This window comes from Psammomys obesus, unplaced genomic scaffold (assembly GCF_907164565.1).
Source record: "Psammomys obesus unplaced genomic scaffold, mPsaObe1.curated_primary_1811, whole genome shotgun sequence".
Classification (NCBI taxonomy): domain Eukaryota; kingdom Metazoa; phylum Chordata; class Mammalia; order Rodentia; family Muridae; genus Psammomys; species Psammomys obesus.
This window is the reverse complement of record NW_026596079.1, coordinates 12,325,002-12,351,200: the sequence shown is the minus strand read 5'-3', so window position 1 is coordinate 12,351,200 and position 26,199 is coordinate 12,325,002. Positions and strand designations below refer to the sequence as shown.

General features: G+C 45.7%; 1 protein-coding gene across 4 annotated transcripts in view; it reads right to left on the bottom strand.

The window, feature by feature from the left end:
* The window catches only part of Asap1 (ArfGAP with SH3 domain, ankyrin repeat and PH domain 1), a 315,053-nt gene extending 290,458 nt beyond the window's left edge, over positions 1-24,595 (bottom strand). For 2 of the 4 annotated variants that reach the window (XM_055626359.1, XM_055626361.1), the window contains exon 1: positions 24,549-24,595. The gene's annotated coding sequence lies outside the window, so the exon portion shown is untranslated. The remainder of the gene's footprint in view (positions 1-24,548) is intronic. The other 2 variants (XM_055626360.1, XM_055626362.1) reach the window with 1 other exon arrangement.
* Positions 24,596-26,199: the final 1,604 nt, after the last annotated feature.

Below are 26,199 nucleotides of genomic sequence, written 5' to 3'. Positions count from 1 at the left end.
TTGATACACATCTATAACCACAAAAAAAAAAAAAAAAAAAAAAAAAAAAAACCCCCCCCCCCCCGCGTTTTTCAAAATAAAAAAAAAAAAAAAAAAAAAAAAAAAAAAAGGAAAAAAATGGATTAGACATCTGATTATCCTCTCTTTTGCCAGAGCCATTCATTCTTACAATATGTGTCAGGTGCTAACAAGGTGCCAAAGCCAAGCTGCGCACTGTCTTCTGGTGCAGGTCATGCAGGTAAACCTATAGCTGCACCTACCCACAAAAGAAGAAATTACTACAAAGCAGAAAAAAAAGGGATGCCAATGATGGGGTGGAGTGGCTTCATGGAGCGGGAGGACGGTTGCATCAGGTTTTGAGGTGGAACAGGAGGACATCAGACAGACAGAAAGAGGTTCTAGGTGGATCCGTGTTAGTGCAGCGCTACAGCCTAAGGAAACTGCTTATGGTGGATGTGTGCCGTTCTGCCTGGCACAATGTTGCTACATCCGGAAGGAGATGGCAGTAAAGGCATGTTATCTCAAGTCTGTTTCCATCCAAAGCTGTGACCATGTGCAGACGTGAACGTTTGCATTAAGAGGTTCTTAACCTAAAAGTTAAAGTGGCATAGAAGGGAGAGGCATTGCAATCTGGGGACTGATGTTCCAGAGGCCTGCCTCTTCCCTTGCCAGCCTCAGTAAGTGTCTCACCTTTCTGAACTGAGTACTCTAATTTTTAAAGCTCACATAATAAGAGTAGCCTCAAGCTAGGCCTGGTACCTCTGCACCTGGGACCTGGGAAGGAGAAGCATGAGGGTGAGAAGTTGAAAGCTGTCCTTGGCTAAGTAGCCAGTTTGAAGCCAGACTGAACATAAAAACAAAACAAAACAAACAAACAAAAACTTTGTTTCGAACATAAACAAACAAACAAATTCACAAAAAAGTACCTTCAAGGGCCTGCCATGAATTACACCTTCTGGAAAAACATGGGTAACTAATGTTTCTCTTGACATTTTTTTTGGCCTTCTAGTCTCAGAATGGTACAAACTTGGTCTTCCAGTGATAAGCCAAGACAGGTGATGTAATTCACATGCTATTTTAAAGTTTCATGATAGTATATCAGAATGTTCTAGTGCTGGGGCTAAGAGGACTGTTCATTTCCATAGCTCTAAGAATGCCTGCTGCATAGAAGGTGGTCTGTAGCACCTGCTGTCAGAATACATTTCATGAATTGTTCGGGGTTGGGTTAGTGCTATGTATTCTAATGCTATACACTAACACCAGAGATCTGGTTGCAGTCAAGCACACTGGTTTTTGTTGTGTAAACTTTGCTCTATCTAATTTAAAGTTAATTGGTTAATAAAATAGTTAGAAGCCTGTAACTGGGCAGAAGAGAAGTAGGCAGAGCTTATGTTCCCAGGCTTGGGTTCAGAGAGGGAGCATGAGGCCTGGAGGAGAGAGAGGAGGCAGAAGATGTAGGAGGAGAGAACACTAGAAAGAAGGAAGTAAAATGGGAGAATATGGACCATGAGCATGTGGCCTTGAGGGCTGACCTGATGGAATAGAAGCAGCCCAGGCAGGAACAATTATGCCAAGTAACTTAGGGTGTGTAGCTGGGAAATAGTAAAACAGTTTAGTTATTGTGCTTTAAAGCTTTTATAAATCCAAAAGGTCTCTGTCTCAATTATTTGGAAACTAGCTGGGGTAAAAAGCCCTACAATACTGAAACAATTAAAAAGAGGGTGGAGCAGAAACACTCCTGCATAAACTGTCAAAATGGGAAGGTGGGAATGCTTTTATATTGTAAGGAATATGAATAATAATGACATATTATTAATTATTAAAATATGTATATACACATAATATGTACAATTACATAAATAGAAATATATGCATATATATTTCTATATACAAGTAGGCTTGTATGGTACTTTGTCCAGTTGGACAGGAAGCCCAGTGACAAATGATCTCCCTGCCATAGTTAGGGAAGCTGTGTGACCTGGGAACACTGGGGCCAGACAGCACAATTTTTAAACACCTCTCTGAAAATCTGCCTCTGTTTTTCAGAAATGCTGCTGGGTGTCAACATAAAAGGATCTTCATTCAGTTTCAAAATGGCATTACCTTAGAGTCTAGAATCTCTGCTTTTAATGAGCTTTAAATAGTTTCCATTTCAACAGCTGTTTGTCGCTAAGTGCAATGGGTGGCAACACCGTGACAGGATGCTGAGTTAGATGCGCTGACTCAATGTAGCGTCAGAATATTCCCTGAGTCATTCGGGGTCACCTACACAGGAGGACAAGCTGCGGACATCAGGGTACCACCTGAAATGGAAGGCTGTTGGAAAAACTCTTCATAAGCAAGACAGAAAGATGGGTAAAGTAATTTCTTTCATCCCTCCTCTTCTGAGAAACCTTCAGGGAACAGAAGACCCTGCAGTCAGGACCGTGCCTGGCCCAGTACATGTTTGGTGAATTGATGAATTGATAAACCAAACAAATACCTCATGCCAAGACTTTCCCAGCAGAGTCCAATTCCTAGCTGCCAAAGGATGAGCAACACGCTATCAGGACACTGGTTCCTACAAGCCTCTTCCTACAGGCCCCATCTTTCTAGAACCAGCTGCAAACCAAACTTCTCTTAGATGTTAACCCAGTCTCCTCACTTTCCCCAGATCTTATCCCTTAATGACAAAGAATTAAAAGGAGCTAATCAAGACAGATGTATTTTGTCGTCTGAGGGGCAGCATATATGGCCGTGACTACTAGCCAAGGAAGGGATACTCGCTTGAGACCCTCAGGAGCCGGGGGGAAGCAGGGGGTCACACCATCTACATCTCACAAGCACCTGAGGGCTCCTGAGAAGAGAAAGCCTATTCCAGCATCTTAGCAGCCTGACCTAATGAGTATCCCGTTCTCTCAACATCTTGAATGACTATGACTCATACGAGTCACTACATAGCAAAAATGGGAGAAACCAGGCAGGGAATGCAGCTCAGTTAGTAAAGGACTTGGCTGAGCATGCATTAAGTTCTGGGTGTAGTGTCACACACCTGAAATCCCAGCACTTCAGGCATAGAGGTAGGAAGACCAGGAGGTCACAAACATGCTGGGCTACAAAGCAAGTCTGAAGCCAGTCTGGGCTGCATGAAACCCTGTCTGAAAGAAGGGTGGAGAGAGAAAGGCCCCATCCAAAACCAAAGGCCACCATTACCAGGCCAGGCATGTACATTGCATGCACAACTTGACATGAAGTGCAAAGAAAAGGCACACAACTGTGCCAGGGCCTTTCCCCATGGCCAGCTGCAGAAAGGCAGCTGGGCATTTTCCAGATTCCCTTAGGGGCCCTGACTGAGGACTTCATGTGCTGGATCAGGACATTCCAGCGTCAGCCTGCTTCCTCTGCAGAGCAGTTTTCCTGGCAAGGAGATGTAGGCTAGAAGAACTGCCCTTCCCTGCCCCTCCCACCTCCATGCTGTGACTATTGTGGAAAGGGGCAGGCCTGGTAACCCAACTTTGTAGAAGGTATACCTAGACATCTCTTGCAAGCATTGTCTTATTAGAAATAGAAGTGGAACTTACAGATTGACAAAACTGACCTGTAGGGAGTGGGAGAGAATGGAACTTCAGCCATGGCTCCATTCCAGAGCTAATGGGATGTGGTCAAGAAGAATCTCTCTCTCTCTCTCTCTCTCTCTCTCTCTCTCTCTCTCTCTCTCTCAGCTCCTGGGGTAACAGGGGAGGGGAACGCTTGCTTCAAGTAGGCTACTGGCCTTCGGGTGATATCCAAACACAGCATAACAGCTCCAAGGAAAATGGCTCCTCTCTCATCAGGCAGAGTGAGTAAAAGCTAGCATCTGAGTGTACAGCCACTCTGGAATCTTCTCTGCAATCCAGCTGCAGCACTGAGTTATCTACTCTATGTGTTTCCAAACAGTGCATGGTACAAGCTTAGAGAAGGAAAGAAAACTTACCCAAAAGAAAGTAGGGGAGATGAAAGGAAGGAGAGAGAATGGAAGAAAAAAAAGAATCCTTTCTCAGTGAATGTATTTGTTTTAGAAAGGATGTTCTCTGCATGTCTCTGCTGATAATGATAAAAGGGGCATTATCCCATATGACTGTAGCCAATCTCACAACCGACTTCAGCGAGAGGTCAACACACAAGGACAGCTTTTAGCCGACCTCAGAAATTACAGAGGGGCTCCCCCCCCATCCTCAGGTATCAAATGGTTATAGTCAACAAGGAGCCCCAATAGAAGATGTGAGGGAGGGGGAAGGCTGAAGATCATCTTCCATGCTCTGCTGAAGTCTTGGCTCTGCCCAGGGCCTCTCCATGAAGCCTCCACCTTTTCAAGATTCTGCCAGCCATTCGCTCTCTGCCCCTCAAAATAATACACCCACAGGAATCCCTGAGCTGCTACTCTGGAGGCTGCAGTACCCCCACTCCTGTCCACACCTTCCTAAAGCTCCTTGACTTGGTCAACAAGCACAAGAGAAGCAGCTCAAAGGCCAGAGTTATCAGGGGCCTGACCACAGTGACACACCACTTCACACCCATTAGCTCGGCCACAAACAAGAAAATGGGCAAACAGCAAGTCTTGGCAAAGGTCTACTGGCTGGTGGGAATGCAAAAGTCGCTCAGCCACTTTGCAAAGGTCTGACAGCTCCTCAAAAGGTAAAAACAGTTACCTGCTGACTGAATGATTCCACCCCAGGCATATGCCCCAAAGAATTGAAAACATGAACTCAAATAAACTCTTGTAAATGAATGTTCATGGCAGCACTTACCATGACAGCCAAAAAGTAGCAACAGCTTAGATGTCCGTCAACTGGTGAATGAATAAACATTGCAACCTACCCACACAATGGGATTACTGAACTGTAAAGGGGGCATGGAGGTTCAAAGCAGCCAAGGTTACCTAGCAGTAATGTGTCTCAAAAAAAAAAAAAAAAAATTCAACAGTCAAACAAAAGGAATTCTGACACAGACTATACCATGGGTATATCTTTAAAATGTTAATTCTAAAAGATGCTGAATGAAAGCCAGACATGAAAGCTTACATTCCATACCAGTGAAACATCCAACAGAGGTGCATACAGAGAGAAGGGAAGCTGGCTGGTTGCTGCCACGGGCTGGAAGTGTGGGAGGACAGCAGACCATAAGACATGTTGGCTTCCTTTGATGATAGTTGCACATTATGAATGGACTCAATCTCACAGAATTGTAAGCTTTGGAAAGATTTATGGTTAGTTTCATGTCAATTCTATATCCATCCAGTGTATGTGTGCGTGTGTGTGTGTGTGTGTGTGTGTGTGTGTGTGTGTGAGAGAGAGAGAGAGAGAGAGAGAGAGAGAGAGAGAGCATGCGAGCTATGAAATTATCCTAATTCAGAGGGACTCTGTGTTCCCTACTGTAATAAAACATCCTGGTCCTTAGCCTATGGACTTACAGTTGTGTATCAGCACACTTCCCTCCTGTCCCCTTTCAGCCAGTTGTCTTTCTTGCAACCAAAAGTTTCTGAATAGACAGTACCCTTAATGGCTTCCTTGGTGTGTGACCACAGAGAAGTGTGTCCCTTCTGAGTCTTCACTTCTCCATCAGCTCCATAAACAGGGCCAACAACACCAGCGTCATTCAGTTGAGTTTAGGCTATTACGACAGATCCTACGAGACTGTTAGGTGGAGTCCCGAAGGTCACTTCAGTCATCCCTTACAACACAAACTATGACTCTCTCTCAGTAGCAGCATTATCCATCTCGCAGAACTGGTGTTGGGCTCGCATCAGGAATGGCAAGTGTGTCACTAGCTTGCTGGAACTCAAACCTGGGCTCTGTCCTTCAACTGTGACCTTGGGAAAATTGCTGCTCTGAGATTCAGTTCACTCGCCTACGAAACAGGAATAATTATAAGTAAGCACGGATGGAACATATCAGTAACTGAAACATGTAAGCTGCTATTGTCACAGAATATAAATACAGTGCCTAGTCCCTGGCACAACAGAGTTCAAGTTTTCTTTGTCCATGGCCTTCCTCCTCCCTCCTGCCCAGTGACTGCTTACAGAGTCTTCAAAATATTAGAATGAATTGGAGCAGACAGGATTGCAGCTCTTTCTAGACCAAAAGTAGGACAGCTATGGTCCTGGTCACAAACATCACTTCTAAGTTCTGCTTCTCCACACTTAACATCCTCACTCTTTCAGTCAGGCCTTACTGACAGGGTATTATTGCAGCCAACTCTCACAGGATTTCCTGGGCACATCATCAGACTACAGTTCCCAGACTCTTTTGATATGATGGCAATTCGGTCTCAGAGTTCTAGCCAGGGAGGAGGGTGGAAATGGGTTAAGTCATTAACAGGCTTTTAAGAAGTGGGTGTGTCTCCTCTACTTCCTCTGCCAAGGAATGCACAGCGTGAGAAGCTGTAGGGCCACAAAAGCCAAGAAGCCTATGTTCGAGTCTGACCACTAAAGACATCAGAAATACCCATTTCCGACGAAGAAAAAAAAAAACTTCAAACTTTTTGAACACCTTAGGGACTGTTTGTTGTTGCAGATACTGTTGCTTTATTGCTATAATACCACGTTAGTTGGTTGAACTGAGTTATGCAAGGTTTCATGACTATCCCCCCAATACTATCCCTGAATGCCTACTTATGTCAGAACCTGTAGATTCAACTATAACATAGTAGGCTCTTTTCTGGCAAGGCCACAGAATAAACAGAAGCATCATGAATAACAAAAACAGCCATGATAGTGTTTCAGACATCTGAAGAGGAACTTGGCCAAGGAAGATACCCTGAGGAACAGATAGGGTGAGGCCCACTCTATAGGAACCAGGCTGGTCAGGAAAAGCTCCCATAAGGTGGGTATCCCAGCTCAAAGGAAGGGACATCCTGGGCCTAGCATCCCAAGTAGACCAATATAAGAGGCATTCAGAACAGAGGTATCATCCTGAGACCAGATGTGGAGGTGGGGAAGAAAATGAAGGGATAGTGCACCAGCTGCAAGGTGGAGCAATGAAAGGAAGAAAGCAGGAGAGAAGATGAAGGTGAGGAGAGGCCCCTGTGGCAGGCAGTTCAAGGACATGTTACTGTGTCATAGAGAAAAAGCTCAACAACTTGAGCCAGCACATTCCAAGAAAGGCCTGCCTAAGGATTCCATTTGCCAGCCTTTCCCAGCTGTTGCTCTCTGGACCGTGTGATTCCCACAGGGTGTTTTCCTGTCCCCTCCCTGAACTGGGCTTCTCTGCTGCTCCTCCCAGACTCACTCCACAGTCCTTAGCAACGTAGTCATGCCCCCTTAATCCCCTGCCTTTCTCATTCTCTGTGTCATCAAAGTTCTCTTCCGTGAGTCAGTCTCTTAGGGAGGACCTACACTACCCTAAAGAAGTTGCTGTAACTGGCTGTCATGACATCAAGTTATACAAAGGTGCCTAGAGCCAGGGAGAGAGTGAGAGAGGTAGAGGCTTGGGTCATGGATTTCAATAAAAGCCATTACTTTTGATTTGGGGACTTTGAACATTTAATAGCAAGGTTCAAGCCTAGTTTTGCCAGAAGGGCCTCTTTCTACTATTCTAATATTATAATACTATTATTATTAACAATTATTATATATTATTAACATACAATGTTATTGACATTATATTATATATTAATTAATATATTATATCTTAACATATCGTTAATGTTATAATAATATTGATGATATTCTAATATTCTAATAATGATAATGATTAATAATAATGATAAAATGGAGCCTCTACTTCCCCATGGCCACTTTCTAGATGAGGATACTGAGAGCCTCAGAAGTGGAACAAGCAGCTTGGGCTCACAGCTGACAACAAAGTCAGGTCTAGAAGCCACATCTATATAAAATTACAGTAGCAGGCAGTAGAACTAAACTGCTTCAACTGGCTTGGGTCAGTTTGCCAGCATGATTGAAGTACATACATAAATACATACATACATACATACATATTATTTCTTAGGAAATTATGTATTAAATTTCAAAATACAAATAAAGAAAACATTATCTTTGGTCTATCAGATATACATGCCCAGGGTTGATAGGACTCAAACGTGTGTTATATCCTCAAATCCTGCTCCAAGAACATGAACTGGTACCCTTCCCTGAACAACAACTTAGAAGCATGCATTGCATATGAAGATGTGCCCACTCTTTGGCCCATCAACTCCACCTTTAAGAACTCATCAGGAATAAGCATTTGGACAAGTGCATAAGAGAAATAAGTAAACATCCTGAACATCCATCGTAAAGAGTATTTGAGTATGGGAGTCCAAGCACTGGGGGAAGAGTTGGAGACCATCTTGTGACACAGAAGACAATAAATGTTTCAAACATAAATGATAGTATGCATGATCTGAGGTATAAGTGAAGAGCTGTATATTGTTTCCTATCACTCTGGCCATGCATTCTCTGATCTCACCAGCCAACCCAACTGAGCAATGTCTACAGACACTGCTGGGATCTCTCTGGACCTCCATCTCAGGAAATCTAATGCCTCCTTTTCCAGTCTGCCAGTCAAGCACTCAAGGGTCCTCTCTCCAGTAGTCACATGCATGCCTCTGCCACACCAACCAGCCCTGGAGAGCACTCCACTCTGTAAGAGCCCTTCAACACGGCTGACTCAGACCACACACATCTTTGTGTTTGCTCTTTCCTTCAAAGGGCCAAGGACCCACCTTGTAGCTATAGGATTTTTAACAATTGAATCTTCCCAGGGACATGCTGGGATCAGCACTGACACTAGCTGGGAATGATGCCATGTCCTGCTCAGCAGGTGACGAAAGGGACCAAGTGGATTCACTCAGTCACTTCTATGGACCTAGCAAGTGGTGGGCACTGAGACAGAAGCACATTTAAGAGTGAATCAAAGAGTGTCAGCCTCATAGAGACCACAGGCCAGCAGAGGGAAGAGACAGTGACACATCACCATGGCAGATGTTTTGATAAGGTCCAAATTGTATCTTGGGGAGCAGCAAATGGCAGCCTGATTATCCACATAATAAACAGTAAGGAAGCTATCACCAATGCCCAGCACTAAGCCTAGTATAAGGATATGTAAGAAAAAAGACAAGGGACCACTGAACAGAGTAAAACAGCACAAGGGCAGGGAGAAGGACATTTCACCTGGCCAGGTCAAGAGGCAACATCTTTGCTGCTATGCCTAAGGGCTGTTTTTTAAGCCATTCAGATCACAGAGCCCTTCTCTTCTCCCTTGTACCAGATTCTCCATGATAATCTCTGAAACTAGAGAAAAATGGAAACTTGCGAGTTTTCCTCTAATAGGAGGCATCCAGGCCTTCTAGAAGCTTCTCCCAAGTACCCAAACTCTTTCTTGCACTTAGGGCAGATGCCCAATCATCATGATCATTTTCAACATCACCACTGCCATGGCTGCCTTCATCGCCATCATCACTGTCATCAACATTATACATGTTTGTTATCATCACTGTCATGGTTGTCCTTGTCTCCTTCAGCACCACCATCATCACCAACATCACCATCAAATCATCATCACTATCATCACCATATTAGTTTTCCAGGTATGCCATAATGAATCACCAATGAGTGTTTAAAACAACAGAAATGTATTCCTTCACAAGTATAGAGGAAAAGAAAATCAAGATAATCAGGGCCATCCATGTTCTCTTTGGTGCCTTTAGGAGTGGCTCTAGCATTCCTTGCTGGGAGATGCATCGCTCTAGCTGCTGATGTCTGAGGATCCCTCTTCTTCATTGTCTTCTTCCAACTCTCTCTCCCCTCTTCTCAGACATATCACCCTATTAAACCCAACGTCTTAGGTAAGCTTTCTATTGAAGCAACTTGGAGTAGAAAGGGTTTATTTCATCTTTTACTTCCAGGTAATAGTCTATCACTGAGGGAAGTCGGGGTGCCCACCTGGAGGCAGGAACTGAAGCAGAAATTATGGACAAGTCTGTTGACTGGTTTGCTCCTCCTGGCTTGCTCAGTCTGTATTTTTATACATTCTAGTACCACCTACCCAGGGGTATCACCATCTACAATGGGCTGGGCCCTCCAACATCAACACTAACTAAGAATATGCCCTATAGGCTGATTTTACGGAAGCATTTTTCTCAATTGTGGGTTCCCTCCTCTCTGATGCATCTTGCTTTCATGGAGAGAGAGAAAGAATGAGAGAGAGAGAGGGAAGGAGGAGGGGAGGAAGAGAGGGAGGGAGGGAGGGAAGAAGCCAGAAGACTCAATGAATTCATTTTAACTTGATTTCCATTGGAGATTTTTTTTTTCTCAATAATTTACAGTCTGAGGTTCTAGGGATTAGGACTTTATAAATACATTTTGGAAGGTCATGACTCAACCTGCAGCAGTCACTCTGGCTCTGCTGAAGGCAGCTAGCATTTCCACTTTTCCTATTCCCTAGGTACCAGGTATGTGCTCTCCACACACCTCTTCAGAGAGTTCTGACCACAGCCCAGAGAGTTTCTCCATTTGTAAGAAAACAAAACTGAAGCTCAGAGATTTTTCTCAGGTCATCAAACAGCCAGTAAAAGGCCAGGCTGGGACTCCTGTGGGCCCAGCCATCCACCACTCAAGAAGCTTTGTTTCTGTTGCTCACTCTGATGACATGGCTGCCATCTGCAAATGTTCCATGTGGCTCAAAATATCCTCACTGAACTCAACTTACCCCAACCAACTCAAATCTCTTTCCAAGATGAAAACATCTCACACATTCATGTTTTGTCCATTAAGATGCTTTAGGAAGAAAATAATTTTGAAAAGCAACACCTGTCTTTTTTGCTGCCTAATTCACACCATTCAGCTTATTCAAACACCTGTTTTTACTGTCCTGTGACAGCTGCCTCTGGGGACCCTCCCACCACCTTCAGCACGATACACTAGATCCAGGACCCAGGCAACCTGCCCATATGAGCAGTTATAAAGTGGCCATGGGAAGAGCACTGGGCACAGCTTTACCTTCCATTTTTCTATGTGAACATTCTTGAGCATGAGGGCTCAAGTCCTCCTAGTCCTCAGAGACAGCTCACAAGTTTTTTTAACTTTAGCAAAACACAGGTTGCCAAACTTTAAGCCAAAAAAGAGTAGAGGAAGAAGTCATAAAGGACAAATTAACCGCTTGCTGTACAACAGGGTGAACGCTTGGCTGAGTGCATGCATGGGCCCTGGGTCTGATGGTGAAGAGACATAACTGCGTCCCCTTTACCTGATCTTCCCCCTCCCTAATTGTAGGATGGAGACTAAAGCATGTTAGTTGGGAAGGTGGCCCCATATGAAGCTTGAACCTCCACTAGCGGTCAGTGGTTTGAAGGGTAGACTAAAAAGTGAACACTGAGTTAGGAAGTGGCTAGACAGTGTGGGGGCGCCACATGGAAGCCTGGAGCAGGAACTGTGGGGCAGACAGAGCGGCTGGGCTGAGAGTGTGGAAGTCCGCTTATCCCTTAGCAGTTGGATGTGGAGAAGAACAGCAGAGAAAACCAATGAGTGATGAGCACTGGGCAAGTTGCCTTTCTTCTCAACCATGGAAGCCAGAATATGAGGAAATCCATGTCACGGTTTCACTTTCTGTCCCCTTACACAAGCCCCTCAGAACTGCCAGTGTGGGTGAAGAAGACAAAAAAGAAGAGGGGACACAGGCTTATTTCCACTGGAACAGAAACAGCACTCCTGACGATACAGAACACTGGTGGGAGCAGGCAGCCAAGGAAGCTACACTCTTAAAAGACAGAGGTCATGATGCTGTCTCACTAACTGGCCAAAAGGCTCAGTCATGGCTCCCCCCTTCACATTCCATCCAATCAGTTCCCATGACAACCACCCTTGTTGCCTATCATCCATCTTCCCCCTCTCTTGTTCTACCCACTCTCTACCCTAACTGGTATTGTCTCTTCTAGTCCTTGCCCTCATCCCCCTGACCCATCCAGTCCCAGGTACCCAGAGCTCTTTTCCAAAGGTGACATTGCAGTTCTCACAACATCAGCCTTCAGTGTCTTTAAGATAAAGCATAAGCTTCAGGATGTGGTGCCTGCCATTCCCACCAACCTCAAGGCAGCTTGCTCAAAACATCAGGATACAACCATGCTAAGTCCCTCCCAGGTCCTCCGAAAAACCATCAATTTCTACTATCATTTGATCCTTATACTTAGATGTTCCCTCCCTTCCTTCTGCTCTGTCCTAGCTATTTCCTTTTCACTGTTGAAGATTTAACTCAAGGTATAGAGAGTTGGTGAGGCACTTATGGGCTGCTCAAGCATAAAGATAAGGGATGGGATCCCAGCACCCATGAAACAAGCTAGGCATGGTCCTATGCACACACCTATACCCAGCACTAAGTGGCACAGAGACAAAAGAATCAATGGGGCTTCCTGGCTGCCAGCCTAGCGGGGGGTGGGGGGGAAGCAAGCAAGCTCTAGGTTCGGTGAGAGACCCTGCCTCAAAGGAATAGAAAATAAATGAAAAGGATACCTGATGTTCTGTTTTGAACTCCACTTGTACAGTCATTTGCATCCATATACTCATATGTGCATATTCAACGTACATCATGCATCAGACACACACACACACACAGTAAAACATAATACCTAGTAAGTCTTCTTTGACCTTCACTGAAAGCTGTGGTCTTTATTAGGCCCCATGGCACTGTATGTGCCTACATGACAACACAAAACACACTGGCCATTATTCTTTGCATATGCATGTCTCTTTGCATATACATGGGAGGTCTCAGATGGGCAAAAATGCTGCTAGTGTGTAACACATCAGATGCACTCGGTAGCACTCAACAAAGAGGAAGGGAAGTGAATAAATTGTAATAAATAAAATATATATTAAAAAGAAAAAAAAAAGAAGGGGGAGATAGAAAGACCTGGAGGGGATATGAGCTCCACAAGGAAAGCAACAGAACCAAGAAATCAGGGCCCAGGGTCTTTTTTTCTGAGATGGATACTCCAACCATGGATCACTCATGGAGATAACCTAGAACTCCTGCATAGATGTAGCCCATGGCAGCTCAGTGTCCACGTGAGTTCCCTAGCAGGGGAACAGGGGCTATCTCTGACATGAATTCAGTGGCTGGCTCTTTGATCACATCCACCTGAGGAGCAGCCTTACCAGGCCACAGAGGAAGACAATGCAGCCAGTCCTGATGAGACCTGATAAGCTAGGGTCAGAGGGAAGGGGAGGAGGACCTCCCCTATCAGTGGACTGGGTGAGGGGCATGGGAGGAGAAGAGGGAGGGCAGGATTGGGAAGGGATGAGGGAGGGGGCTACAGCTGGGATACAAAGTGAATAAACTGTAATAAATAAAAAAGGAAAGAGGGAGGGGGAAGAGGGAAAGCAGAAAGGGGGGTGTCAGGTGTTAAGGTACTCAAGAAGATAACTGCAGCCTGGAGGGTCAGAGAAGATCTCACAGGGAAAGTGCATTTGAGCCATCTTTAGAGAGTCAGCAGCAGCATTCAGGAAAGCCAAAGGAAGGGAAAGGAAAACAAATGGAAAAACTCAAATGGAAAAACAAGACAGTGAGGACACAAACACACACGACACATGGAGACCTTCCAAGTGGCAACTAGAAGTATGTGTTAAGAGAAGGAGTAGACCTTCTTATGTTATGTGAGATGGCTATCCCATCAAGTTATTAATTAAGTTTGGGGGTTTGTTTTTATGTTTGCTTGTTCTGAGACAGGGTCTCACTATGTGCCCCTGGCTAGCCTCAAAAATCACAGAGCTCCATCTGCCTCTGCTTTTCAAGTGCAGGGAATAAAGGTATGCATCAGCATACCCAGCTAGTTAAAAAAGGGGGGGGGTGGCTAACGAAGCAGATTATATAATGAATAAAATACTCAGTGTCTCATTCCTTCCACCCTTCTGCTTCGACATCTTCAATATGTTCCCCCGAAGCTTGGTGCCCTTCTCATTATCCCAATGGTTGCATAACAGTTCATGGTAACACAAAATTGGTTGGCTTGTTTTGAGACTAGTCTTAAGATCATGGTGTAGACAAGGATGGCCTCAAACTCCTGATCCTCTAGCCTCCATCTCCCAGTGCTGAGATTATAAGCATGCTCCTCTACACCAGGTTGGAAAATGACCATTGGGTTTCACGCATGCTAAGCAGCCCTCTACCAACTGAGGCATTCCCAATCCTAAATGTTCTAAAGGTGGGACAAAATCTTTCTCCAGACCCACATCTTGCCATTTTCCATCATAAGGCATTGGCCAGAAGCATGCTATGAGCTCAGGCTTAGCCAATCACTGCTAAGGGCACAAGACCATGGTGTTTACCCCTGCACCTTCACTTACCTCCTGATAGTCCTGGGATATGGACTGTTGACGATCAATGCTCTGTGAGCGAGAAAGAAGGGAAAATGATACTGCGCATGTACCGGTATCTGGTATTTATTCCACCCACTCACCTCCATGACACTGCCATCCAGAGGGCATATCTCAAGAATTCTGGGATAGTTAATATTGACTGTGAGCTTAACAAGATCTTCATAGCATGCTACTGAAAGAGTTTCTGTTTTAAGTCAATTAAGGTGAGAAAACACTCACTAAATTTGGACAGCCCCATTCCATGGGCTACAGTCTTGGGTTGAATAAAAAGGAAGAGTGAGCTGAGCGCCATCATTTTCCTTCCTTTGTTGCTTGACTGTGTATGAAACGTGACCAGTTACGTCAAGGCTCTTGTTTTATTGGTGCTTTCCTTGCTCTGGTGGACTGTCCCCTCGAAGCGTACCTAAAATAAACCCTTCCCCTCTTAAGTTAATTCTTGTCAGGCATTGATTACAGCAGCAAGAAAATTAATTAACACAAGTTCCTTACTACAACAGAATGCTTGACTCTGGATAGTTATAAAGAACAAGAGGCATATGAAGCTCTTCAGTTCTGAAGTTCAAAAACATGACACTTGTATCAGCACACTTCTGGTGAGGGCCTCATGGCGAGTGGTACATGGTAGCTGGCAATGGTGACAGCTTGCGTAAGAGCCTTTCTGAGCAAGGAAGCCAAGAGAATTAATTGGGTGGAGCCAGGCTGGCTCCCTTTGTAACAACCCTCTTGAGGCAGAAACACCTTCTCAGAGCAACTCTTGATCCCACCCCCTTGCCCTACGCTACTCCACCCATTGCCCCCACAACCTCCCACCTCCTAAAAGTTCTACTACCTCTGAAGAACGCCACCATGAGGATCAAACTTCCAATGTGTAAATCCTGGGGCACACAATTAAAGCCTGTCCAAGCCAGAGCACGCAGTGCAGTCTGCTGAGAGTCCACACCTCCACCCCTCGGCCAGTCTATTTTAGGCCTGAGGAAGTAACTGTCCTAGGAGAGGAAGCTTGCTAAAGGCTATTACAGGAAGGTCTATAAAGATGCTGCTGTTTGGGTTTCCACATGAACAGTTCCGTGATAGTGGGGAGACAGGAAATGGTGGGGACAACTGAATTCCTGAAGGCAGTGTTATTTCAACTAAAACGTTTACCTTTCTCCATGAGCAAATAATGCTGCACTTAGACCTTTCTCAAAATAACCAGTGCATGCCTACCACAAGGATTTGGTCCACCTTTTCTCAGACTGGACTCCCCTTCCTCATTAGCCACTGATGGAAATTCTGTCCTGAGCTCAGGTGGCACCCCTCCGTTACCAAGCCCTCCCTGATCATGCCCCTGGAATGACACCGCAGGCCCTGCAAGCTCAGTGCTGCTTTCTGCCAGCTCTCCTAAGGGGAGAGGGACGTGAATCCAACATTAGAAAATTATGCCTTTGTCTTCTGCTTACCTGCCAAGTACTTGGGTACTTAGCTTCTGATTTTCCATCATCAATCCTAAGTGCCTGGCACCAGCGAAACATGCAGAAAAACATTTCAAACTAATGAAGCTTCCCGTGCTTCCTTTCCCTATTGATCATGCAAATGAAGATTCTTATCTCACTTTTGTCTTATACCAATTATGTGAGCTCAGGCACTTTCCTTATATAGTGTTTTATGTGACACTTCCTCCTCCCCCCAAAAAAATCACACCTGTGAGATGTTTCACTATTTACAGAAACAGAAATGAAAGTTCAGGGAGGCCAAGAGAAAGGCTAAGGATAGAATTTGAAGGGCCATATGAGAAATCGGGAAATGATTCACCTCTTCACACACACATACAGAGTGTGGGTACTGAGCTCAGAGTCCTTGCTTGAAGTCTTGCTACTTATTAGCCATATGACCTTGAGGAAGTTAGTTTATCTCAGTCATCCCTGTGCTCAGAACAAGGATGAACTCCTTATCTCTTCAAAGGGTTATGATGGAGAGGGAATGTGCTATAGAGAGAAAACGCTTGGGACACTACTGGACAAACATCTACAGGCAAGGAGCATTATCTATGAGCATTGCCTCCAAGTCTAAGGACTTCCCACGGCATCGTGAAGAACATGCTCAGCTCACCCAATCACCTTAGGACCTACACAAAGGACAGACCATTGGCGTACACAAAGGCCATCACTCGGAGGAGCAGACCAAGACAACAGTGGGTCAAAGCTCACAAAATGCATAGATTCTACCCCATCATGGCTCTCAATAGCAGCTCAGCACTCACTTGTGGAATTCCAGTAGAAGTCACAAGAGCTAATTCAGCAACCCCAAAGCCCAGAGGATGACAGTATACCAGCGAATGGCCCTTATTTGACTGAACAAGCTATGAAATAAACCAACACAGCCCCAGTCTCCCCATATCCACTCTCTCACCATAGTGTAGCAGGGATGATGAGCCAGGCCGATCTACCACTGTCCAGAGTCACTGTCAACCTCCAGACCAGAACTCAGAATCCCAAGTCCTAATAGAGTAACTTCTTATTATCTTATATCCTCTGTATCTGTCTTCTGTCTCTTCCATCCCTCACTTCTTCCTTCCAAAACAGTTTTGTTCCTCACCACCTGCCAATGCTAGACACTGAAGGTTAAAGGGTCCATGAACCAGGTTCCCTCTTTTAGCAACAGTAAGTACCTACAGTAGATGAATATAGGAGCAAACTCAGTAAATACTTGCTATCTTAATTCAACATTTTTTTTTTTGAGACAGGCTTGTACGTAGCCCAGGCTATCTTAAACTTGGTAAGTGGCTAGGAATGACCTTGAACTTTTCCTGCTTCTGCCACCCAAGGAGACTGCATGTGTATATCACCACATTAAGGTTATAGAGTACTACAGATTCAACCCAGGGCTTTATTCATGCTACACCAACACCCTACCAACTGCACCCCAATCCATGATGCCAACCTTTTATTGCTAACATGCTCATACAGATCCTCGTTCTCTTTTCTTAAAATGGCAATTTTTACATTTTCATGAATGTTCTTTCTTCTCCAGTCCTCTAAAGAAGCTGGAATGAATTAAACAACCCGGCTCCAAGTTACCTAACAGAAGGAAAGAAAAGCTAAGACCTCTTTACAAAGGCATAAAGGTCAAAGTGTTCTCTGAAAAGAAGGCCTGAGTGAGTCTTTCCATCTGTACATAGAAGTGGCAGGGATTCTCAACCTGCTAATGTTGTGACCCTTTAATACAGTTCCTCATGTTCTGGTGACCCCCAGCCATATTTTCATTGCTACTTCTTAACTGCAATTTTGCTACTGTTATGAACCATTATGTCAATATCTGATATGCAAGCAACTCTTGTGGAAGAGGTTACAGTCTACAGGTTGAGAATAACAACAGCCTTAGGGTCTGGGGGCAAGGTGAGCATGGTTCCCATGGAAACACTGAACACTCGGTATGGAAAGCCTCCTATACTAAGAGTCTAGTGATCAAATGTTCATCCCAGAGACTCTGGCAGAAAGTCAAAGCCCAAGAAACACTTGGGGCTGCTACAGAAGCATAAAGCCACTCTGTAGAGACAGACACCTCTGACACACAGGACAGGTGACGGCCTCCTGGAGTACAAACTACTATGTCCCCCAAACAGAACATACCACAAATAGAAGAAGTAGGTCATCCAGAATGAGAATCACAGGTCACCCGAAAGTGAATATCAAAATGTTCAAAGTGATATAAAACAGAGAGGGACGAGAAGCCCTAAAGAAGGAGTAGGATCCAAGAATAAGAATTTGAACAGCTAAGCCATATCCCTAAACCAAAAGGAAATTCGGCAAGTGACACAAACAGTCATTGAAAGTGAAAACTTAAGGATGGAAAATTCTACAAGCAAGACAACATAGCTCACCAATGTAAGACAGTACATCTAACTCCACCTCCTCTCTGCTCAGACCAATAAAATAGAGTCCTGCTCCTGCCACCAATTCCCTGACAAGAAAGACAACCAAATGAACAGCTTCCGTCAAGATGGCCACAACAGGGCCACTGTAGGGGTCTCCCTTATGCTCTTATCTCAGTGAAGTCTGTACAGTTAGTGTAGAAAAGATGGGGCTGCAAGGTCAAGAGCAGAGAGTTCCTGTCTATGTCTGCCCTCAGGCAACCATTCCCTTTGGTCATCTTGCTTCAGCAACCATCACAGAACTCCGGGGACAAGGATTATAAAGCCTGGTTAAGCATCCTTTTTACATTCTAGTCCAAAAGAAGAACAGACTCCCCGTGAAACACGCACACAGGATATTACACACACACACACACACACACACACACACACACACGACAGAGGACCAAAACTTCATGCTCAAGTTTGAACAGGGAACTGCAGGCATTCCCGGAATGGCACAGTTCCCCTCTTGATGTCCCTCTTCCTGTCCTGCCCACGGAGATCCACCAGAGTCTGCTTCTGCAGAACTCCTGTCACATCTGGAGGAAGTACAGTGGGGCATGTTCTTCTTCATCCCAAACCAGATTCCAACTGGGCCCCAGGCAAGGCTGAACCTGCTTACTCCTGTTTTTCCAAGTCTTTGTGCACCTTCACACTTCCTGGCTGGAGGCAGATGAAGAAAAGAAAACACCAGAAATACTCAAGACTCCTGGTGTTTCCCGGGGAATGGGAATATCAGGGATGACAGGGAACCTGAAGTAGCCAACACCCTCAGCTCTGCAGCCTAGCATGCTGGTGGCCAGTGCAGCTAATGTGGATTTCTAAAGTGCTTATGGTCTCAGGAAAGCGTCTAGTTTCCAGAAGTATCTGGGACAGGAGCCCATTTTCTCTAGCTGAAAGCCTGCTGAAATCTGGTCTTAATTACCCCTAACAGCAACGTGATGTGCTGCACAGCACATCATGGCCGGGTCCCTTGCTCTCAGACAATGAGGCCACCCACCCATACACCACTAACAGGCTGGGCTCTCTGTTAATGTCTGAACCTTAAGGCTTCAGACAGATTTGTCCTGATCTAACATAGGACCTTTCTTGACCTCTCTTGTGCCTTTGGGAATAGGGCTGGCTCATGTTGAGGTCAGTAACTATAACTTTGAAACCAAGATTTTAGCTGTACAAAAGGGCTTCATGAAATACTGAGAAATGAACCCTCAGCCAACTTTCAATGTGAGGAACAGTCCTCTACCTCCTGCTACCCATTTTGGATATAAGGATATAAGGATAGGTGAGCTGAGGGGACTCTCATCATCATATGTTTATTAGTATATTTTTATTAGATTATTATTATTTCATTCACTGTTGAGGTGGGATAAGAAGTGTTGGCATCGCTGGGCTGAAAGGAAATCATCAGGCCTAACTCCCCACGGGAGAGTACAGAGGAAGGACTAAACATTCATCACTAGTGTCACAGGAAATGTCCCCGACCTGCCTTCCTTGCTGGATTAGCAGTCTCTTCCCTGACCACCCACAGCACCTCCCCTATTAACCCCAAAGGCATCCTGGGGACATGTTCAGTTATGTGGGAAAAAGGATTGAAGGTTTCAGATAGAAGCAATGTTGCCAAATAGCCCATCTTCAAATAAGGACAGTGGGGATGGAGATGCCGATGCTTGTCTATCAGGCATGAAGTCCTACGTTCTATCCACAGCACTCCATAAACCAGATGTGGCTATGTACACCAACTGTGATCCTCCAATTTAGGAGACTGAGGCAGGAGCATCAGAATTCCAAGGTTAGCCTTCAGCTACATAAAGGTTCAAGGCTAGCCTTGGCTAGGGGGAAAACAAACCAGGGGAAAGTGGCTGTGATTACACAGAACAGTCAATGCAAGCACTTAAAGAGTCCTTAAAAGTAGGAGAGAGAATCAAAAGTTAGGGATCAGGATGGCAGGAGAAAAATTACTGTGGACATTGTTGAGCTTGAAGACATAAGCCCAAGTACACAAGTGGTCTCTAAGGCTGTAAACAAACAAACAAACAAACAAACACAAACCAGCAAATAGCCCTCTTTAGAGCTCAGAAGGACAGCATCTTGGTTTTAGAATGCTGAGGCCTATTTCAGACCTCTAGAACTGTAAGATGGTACACTTCTACTGACTAAATCATGGACTATTATTATTATTATTATTATTATTATTATTATTATTATTACTGCAGCAACAGATAAACTGATCCACTATCACTACACTTACCTTCAAAATAAAACACTTATTTACATGCCTATTATTTCAGTCAAAACAATAGCTGACATTTCTCAAGCCTACATTTGCCTTTAGTGTTTACTATTTAGCCTTTAGGGCCAGTCTGAATGTGTCATAGGCATAAGATATAAAGAAAAGGTAACTTCGGTTGAGGGTTCTCAAAAATCTAAGAGTGAGGCAAGACTTTAAAGGCATCTTCCAGGAGGTAAAGACATAGACATGCATTTAAAAAGGTAAGTGGGAGTCAGCCAACACAGGGCAAGAACACACCAGGCAGGGACTAACATAACAGATGCTCAGGGAAATGACACAGCTGCTGAATGGTAGTAAGCACTTAAGTGGCTCAGATTCAGGCTGAGAACAATGTTTCCAGCCCTGGCGTCTTGTCTTCTCTTAGTTTAAGGTCTTTTGTTCTCCTAGCTGCCTGAGACCTTCTTATGGATGACCCAGCCTTTTCTCTACAAATGTAACTCCTCCTGCATTCCTTCCTATCCCCAGTACCAGTCCACTGTGCTCTATGCTGACTGAGACAGAACCAGAGGATTCATATCTGAGTCCTCTCCCCATCCACAACCATGTCATATCATGTCTATAAAATTACGTGTCAGTTCTATCTCCAAGGCCTAACTAGGACCCACTAGCTCCTTTCCCCCTTCATTGCCACCAATCTGGTCATTTCACCATCATCAAACAGCATCCTAATGTAGCATCTACTCTTTGCTTCTATGTCCCACTCTTTAAAACGTCACTCAGATTTTACCCTTAGCCTAATCGCAATAAGGCTTACTTTACACTTCGAAGGATTTCCAAGCTGTGTGAACTGGGCTCTAGAATACTACTCTACCTCACCTTGTAATGTTCCCATCAATGTTCCTGGCTCTGTCCACTCCCTGGAATTCTTAGAGCCCTCCTATGCACAGAAGACCCTGTATATTCCTATCCATCTCCTTATGGTGTCCTTCCTGCACATCTTCTCAGCCTAGCTACTCCTTCTCTATTTCCTGGCCTCAGACCTGGCTCTCACTGGTACACAAAGAGCCAATACTTACATCGTCTGCTTTATTCTGTTTCCTGGGTCACTTATATCCTACAAGTTTTCATTCCTTAGAAATTACCAGCTTCTTCCCAGATGCCTATCTCCTCTAGTGGAATACAAGCTCCAGGAGGATGGGCCCTCGTCTATCTCATTCATCACAGTATCACAGGGACTCCATGCAAGGCTTAGCACAGATCAGGTGCTCAGTATGTGTTTGTGGCACTGATTAATTAAATGAAAGAGTATAATCCTGACAATGAAAGATGAGGCTGAAAATGAGAGGCCTTGAGAACAGGGTGCTATTCATCTTTGCATGACTAGTACCTCCCACAATGGAGCCACTTAGTAAATGTTTACTGGATACAAGAAAAAAATGACTCAATCCATATGAATTTGAGAAACCCTGTCCTTTCTGAGAAAGGATTCTAAGGAGTCCCCTCTTTGGGGGACACGTGTGTGTGTGTGTGTGTGTGTGTGTGTGTGTGTGTGTGTGTTATGTATGTTCATATCTGCCTGTGTGCACATATCCAGGAGTGAACACAGAGGTCAGATAGAGTCTTTCTCTTTACCTAGATCTAGGCCAAGGCAAGCAAGCAAATTCAAGCAATCATCCTGTCTTCACCCACTCACTCACTGGGTGTTGGATTTACCAGGGTATCTGGTTTTTCACATGTGTCCTAGGGATTTGAACTCAGGTCTTTATACCTGTACAGCAAACACTCTTTCCTGCTGAGCCATCTCCCCAACGCTCCATTAGTCCTTCTTAAGAGGTGACAAGTCTAGAGCATACAACAAGTGCTTAGTAAGTGCTACTTGTCACTGTCAGCATTGCTTATGTAGGGATCGTTTGTGCAGATTTCCAGAAAAGACCCTTGGAGACCATTGGAGACCACATCAGATACATGAGTGAGAGAAAAAGAAGGGAGGAGAAAACGAAAGGGGGCCAGCCAGGAAGATCCCACCAGACACAAATGAGACCTTGGTAGGGAAAAATGCATGAACAGTACAGGTTAAAGGGGTTCTCATTTTCCTCTAGACCACAGCCACCTGGATGCAACACGGAGCAGCCAGCAGCTGGGAGGAGGGTCTGGGCTAGGAGGGCTCGGCTTGAATGCACACATTCATCTCTGGGACTGCAGGGCTTGCATTCGTTTTGAAAATCTAGCTGGCTGTGGTTGGGGAGGACTGGAGAGGTGTAAGGAATTTCAATTTCCTTCGTCCAATGGCAAGCTTGTGAAAAAGTCCTTTCTCTTCAACATTATCACATACTAAAAATGAAAAGCCAGCCACTCAGCTTTCATGAAGAGCAAAATAGGTGGGCTGCCCAGCTCATAGAAAGAGGAGGATTCAAAATCAAGACTTCTGAAAATCTCACAGTGTATTCTGTGTCAAGACACTGCCCTTTCGAAGTTTGTGTGTTTTCAACAAAAATGAGAGCATAGAGGAATACTCCATATAATACTCCATATAATAACTACAATTGCATATTTCAAATCCATTTGATAGGTGAACTCCAAATCCACTTGGGTCGGTGAACATGAGAAGTTAGGTAATACTTTAATTTTTTTTAAAAAAAATTTAAGTCAGAATACAAGATACTAAAAAATCATAATGCATTTTTGAACAGGATAATTTTAAAACTCCTTATCTCAAAATATGTTCTTTGAGATAACTGCATATCTCAAAAAACATCCACAATAACAGAAGGTTCTAAAGCGGCGAACATTGAAAGACACAGTTCCACATCTGGTTCATGCCTGGCAGATCATAATCTGGCATGGTCAGCGCGGTCTGGCCCCAGAGTTTGGAAGTTAGGCCACTAAGTGGTCATGTGTCCTTAGACAAGACAGGTCACCTCTCTGAATCTCTTCCACGTTAAAAGTGAAAACAGCTGTTTTCTGAAAGCGTTTTCTAAACACACACACACACACACACACACACACACACACACACACACACACCGCGCCCCCAGTTGCTCTACACAGGGACCTTCCAATGGCCCAACAAGAAGACCTGGCCACTTAGGCTAGAACAGGCTTGAAACTGGAGTAAAAATTAAATTCTGTGTTTTACAATCTCAAAACATTACTCAGCAATCCTGAATCACTGTTCTCCCAGAATCAATTCTGCTAAGACAGCCCGATGGAGTAAAAGAGCGACTTGGGGGAGGGGGAGGTGTTGATCTTTTGGATCTGTACAGCTAAGGCTAAGGTCAAGTTAACTTGGTCTAGACTTGGCTAAGCCTCTCCTTGATTAAAAAGAATCCGCTTTACGAGGGCGCGAGATGATGCCTTGGGATGAATTAAACAGCAGAAAACCAGATACTAGCGAGTTTCTTTTTTTCTTTTAAACTTACTGTCGCTCTCATAAAAAGCATCAGGTCCCAAAATGGTACAAGCGGAAGACACAAGGCACTTCTTAGCTTCCAAGTGGGATTACTACTCCCCACCCCTACCCCTCACCCCCGGATTCTTTTGCTTTAAGTGGTCTGGGGCCTGCCTGGCAGCGCCATGTCCAGGCCGGGTCCCGCGCCTAGGGAAACTTTCCTCCGCTGCACCGGAGACAATGCGGCGGCCAGTGCCCGCGCCTTCCAGCCGCGCGGAGAGAGCGCCAGGGAGAACCCGGAGAGAAAGTGCTGGGGAACAGAAGGGAAGCACCCCAGAGGGCCGGGAGAGAGCCCCAACGGGAGGGGAGGGTGCCCGGGAGGACGGAGAAAGCGCCCCAGCAGACGAGGAGAGCGCCCGGGAGGCTGTCCCGGCCTCGCACAGGAGCAGGAGCCTGGCACCCCACGCGCATCCCACCCCTCCAAACCCTGGTCGCCTCCGCAGAGCAGGGGAACGCGCGCTCCGGCGCTGCGGATGCGGAGCCCCCGGGCAGCCTGGCCAGTCCCTGCAGAGGCGGCCGCGCGCCCCGCACGCCCCCAGACCCCGGGCTGGTGCTCTTCGAGAGGACAGGACACCCGGAGCCCGCAGGGCTGCGGGTGGCCGTGCAGCGCCTCGCCGCGCCCGTCCCGCCGCCCCGCCGCCTCGCCACTCACCGGGACCGGGCGGGCCGCTGGGCATTATTCCATTGCGGGCGCGGCGAGGCCGGGCGAGGCGCGGGAGCCGAGCGCGGCGCAGGAAGGGGCGGGCGACCATGTGCCGAGGGGGAGGAGGCCGGCGACGCGAGCCGCTTGCTCGATCCCGCTCGGCGGCGGCAGGCGCGGACTGCAGGAAATCCAAACACTTCGGCAGGAAATCGGAATCCTGACTAAGCACTCCCGACCCGCGGCAGCCCCGCGCCGGGGGCTCCCACCGCGCTTAACCCTTGGCCGGCCGGCAAGCTACAGGGCGCGCCAGTAGGACAGGGCAGGGGATGAGTGGGGTGGGCCTCCTACTTGCCCACAGAGGGCAGAGGTGGGGCTTACCAGCAGCAAACCTTGGCCTTGAAGTGGAGCTTGCTAAAGCTGGGACACCTGGAGAGAACTGTGGCCGCTCTCTCCTCATTCTGCCCTGACTTCTCCTAGTCTACTTTCACCGGTTCCTTTCTGTCCATTTCTGCCCAGTGCCTGGAGGCAGAACCTTTTGGGTCTGAATAGTATAGCGATGATCTGGCTAGCATACCAGCATTTCAGTCTCTGAACCCAGGTTGGAGAATGGCCTTTTCCTTTTTCCTGCAATGGTACTTCCTGGAGTGAGGCTCAGTTTCTCAAATAATAAAAGGAGTGTTCATAGACTTCATTTGAAAACCAGATGCTTAGACAGACATGTTGGAAACATCATTGATAGCTATGTTTGGCCTTATTACTGAGTCTAGAGACCTCAGAGAAACGAAGCTCTGACTATTTATGTGGACCTACACTGCTGGGAACAGGCCTGTCCTGAGGACACATGTTTCTTCCTGATCACTGGGAGATTTTTTTTTTCTTTGAATCTTACCGAAACTGCTGTCTGAAAAGGTCAGCTGCTTCGCAGACCGTCTTCTGGTGAAATCTGAAACTCACAAAATTTGAGATTTTGTTCTTAACCTAAGGGCAGAAGACCCAGGAGAGGGTGTGTTAATAAGCCTTGAGATGCTCCAGGAGGTTTAGGAAAATCAGCCAGGGAGTCTGGGCAGGCATGGGGAGTGATTCATTGTGGTTTCCCGAGGAAATGCCACATTTGGTTTTTTGTTGTTTTGTTTTTTTGTGTTATTTAACCTGGAGGCTGCAGTTTGGTGGTTTTGCTTAAGTGTTTCAGATTCCTCTGAATCCCAGACTTAGAGGAAGGACCCACATGCGGATAAGTGAGAACTGAAAGGAACATGCTGGGAACTGAAACTTGGGTACTAGCTTGTCTCCAAAGGAAGAACAGACATGTGCTTGCCTCCTAAATCCATGTCTTTTCTCTAACTCTTTCTGTACAAGCCATAATAAAAGCTCCAAGCCGTGCACCAGGAGCCCAGGGTCCTGCCCTTCACAGCTACCATCCTTTGGTGGTGGTGGTGCGGGGAATCCTCTACCCAACTAAGGTTGGCAGATAAATCACAGTACAGAAGTCGGATCCTCAGAGTTTCCCCCTAACCACTTGATCTGCTTGTGTGTGACACCTTCACTGTCACCTCTCCCAGCATCACATCCCTGTTCTGTTGCTTCACAGCTCTTGTCACTATTTTGTCTTTCTGGACGCTTGCTTATTTCCCCATGGCTAAGCTGCATTACAGCATGATTC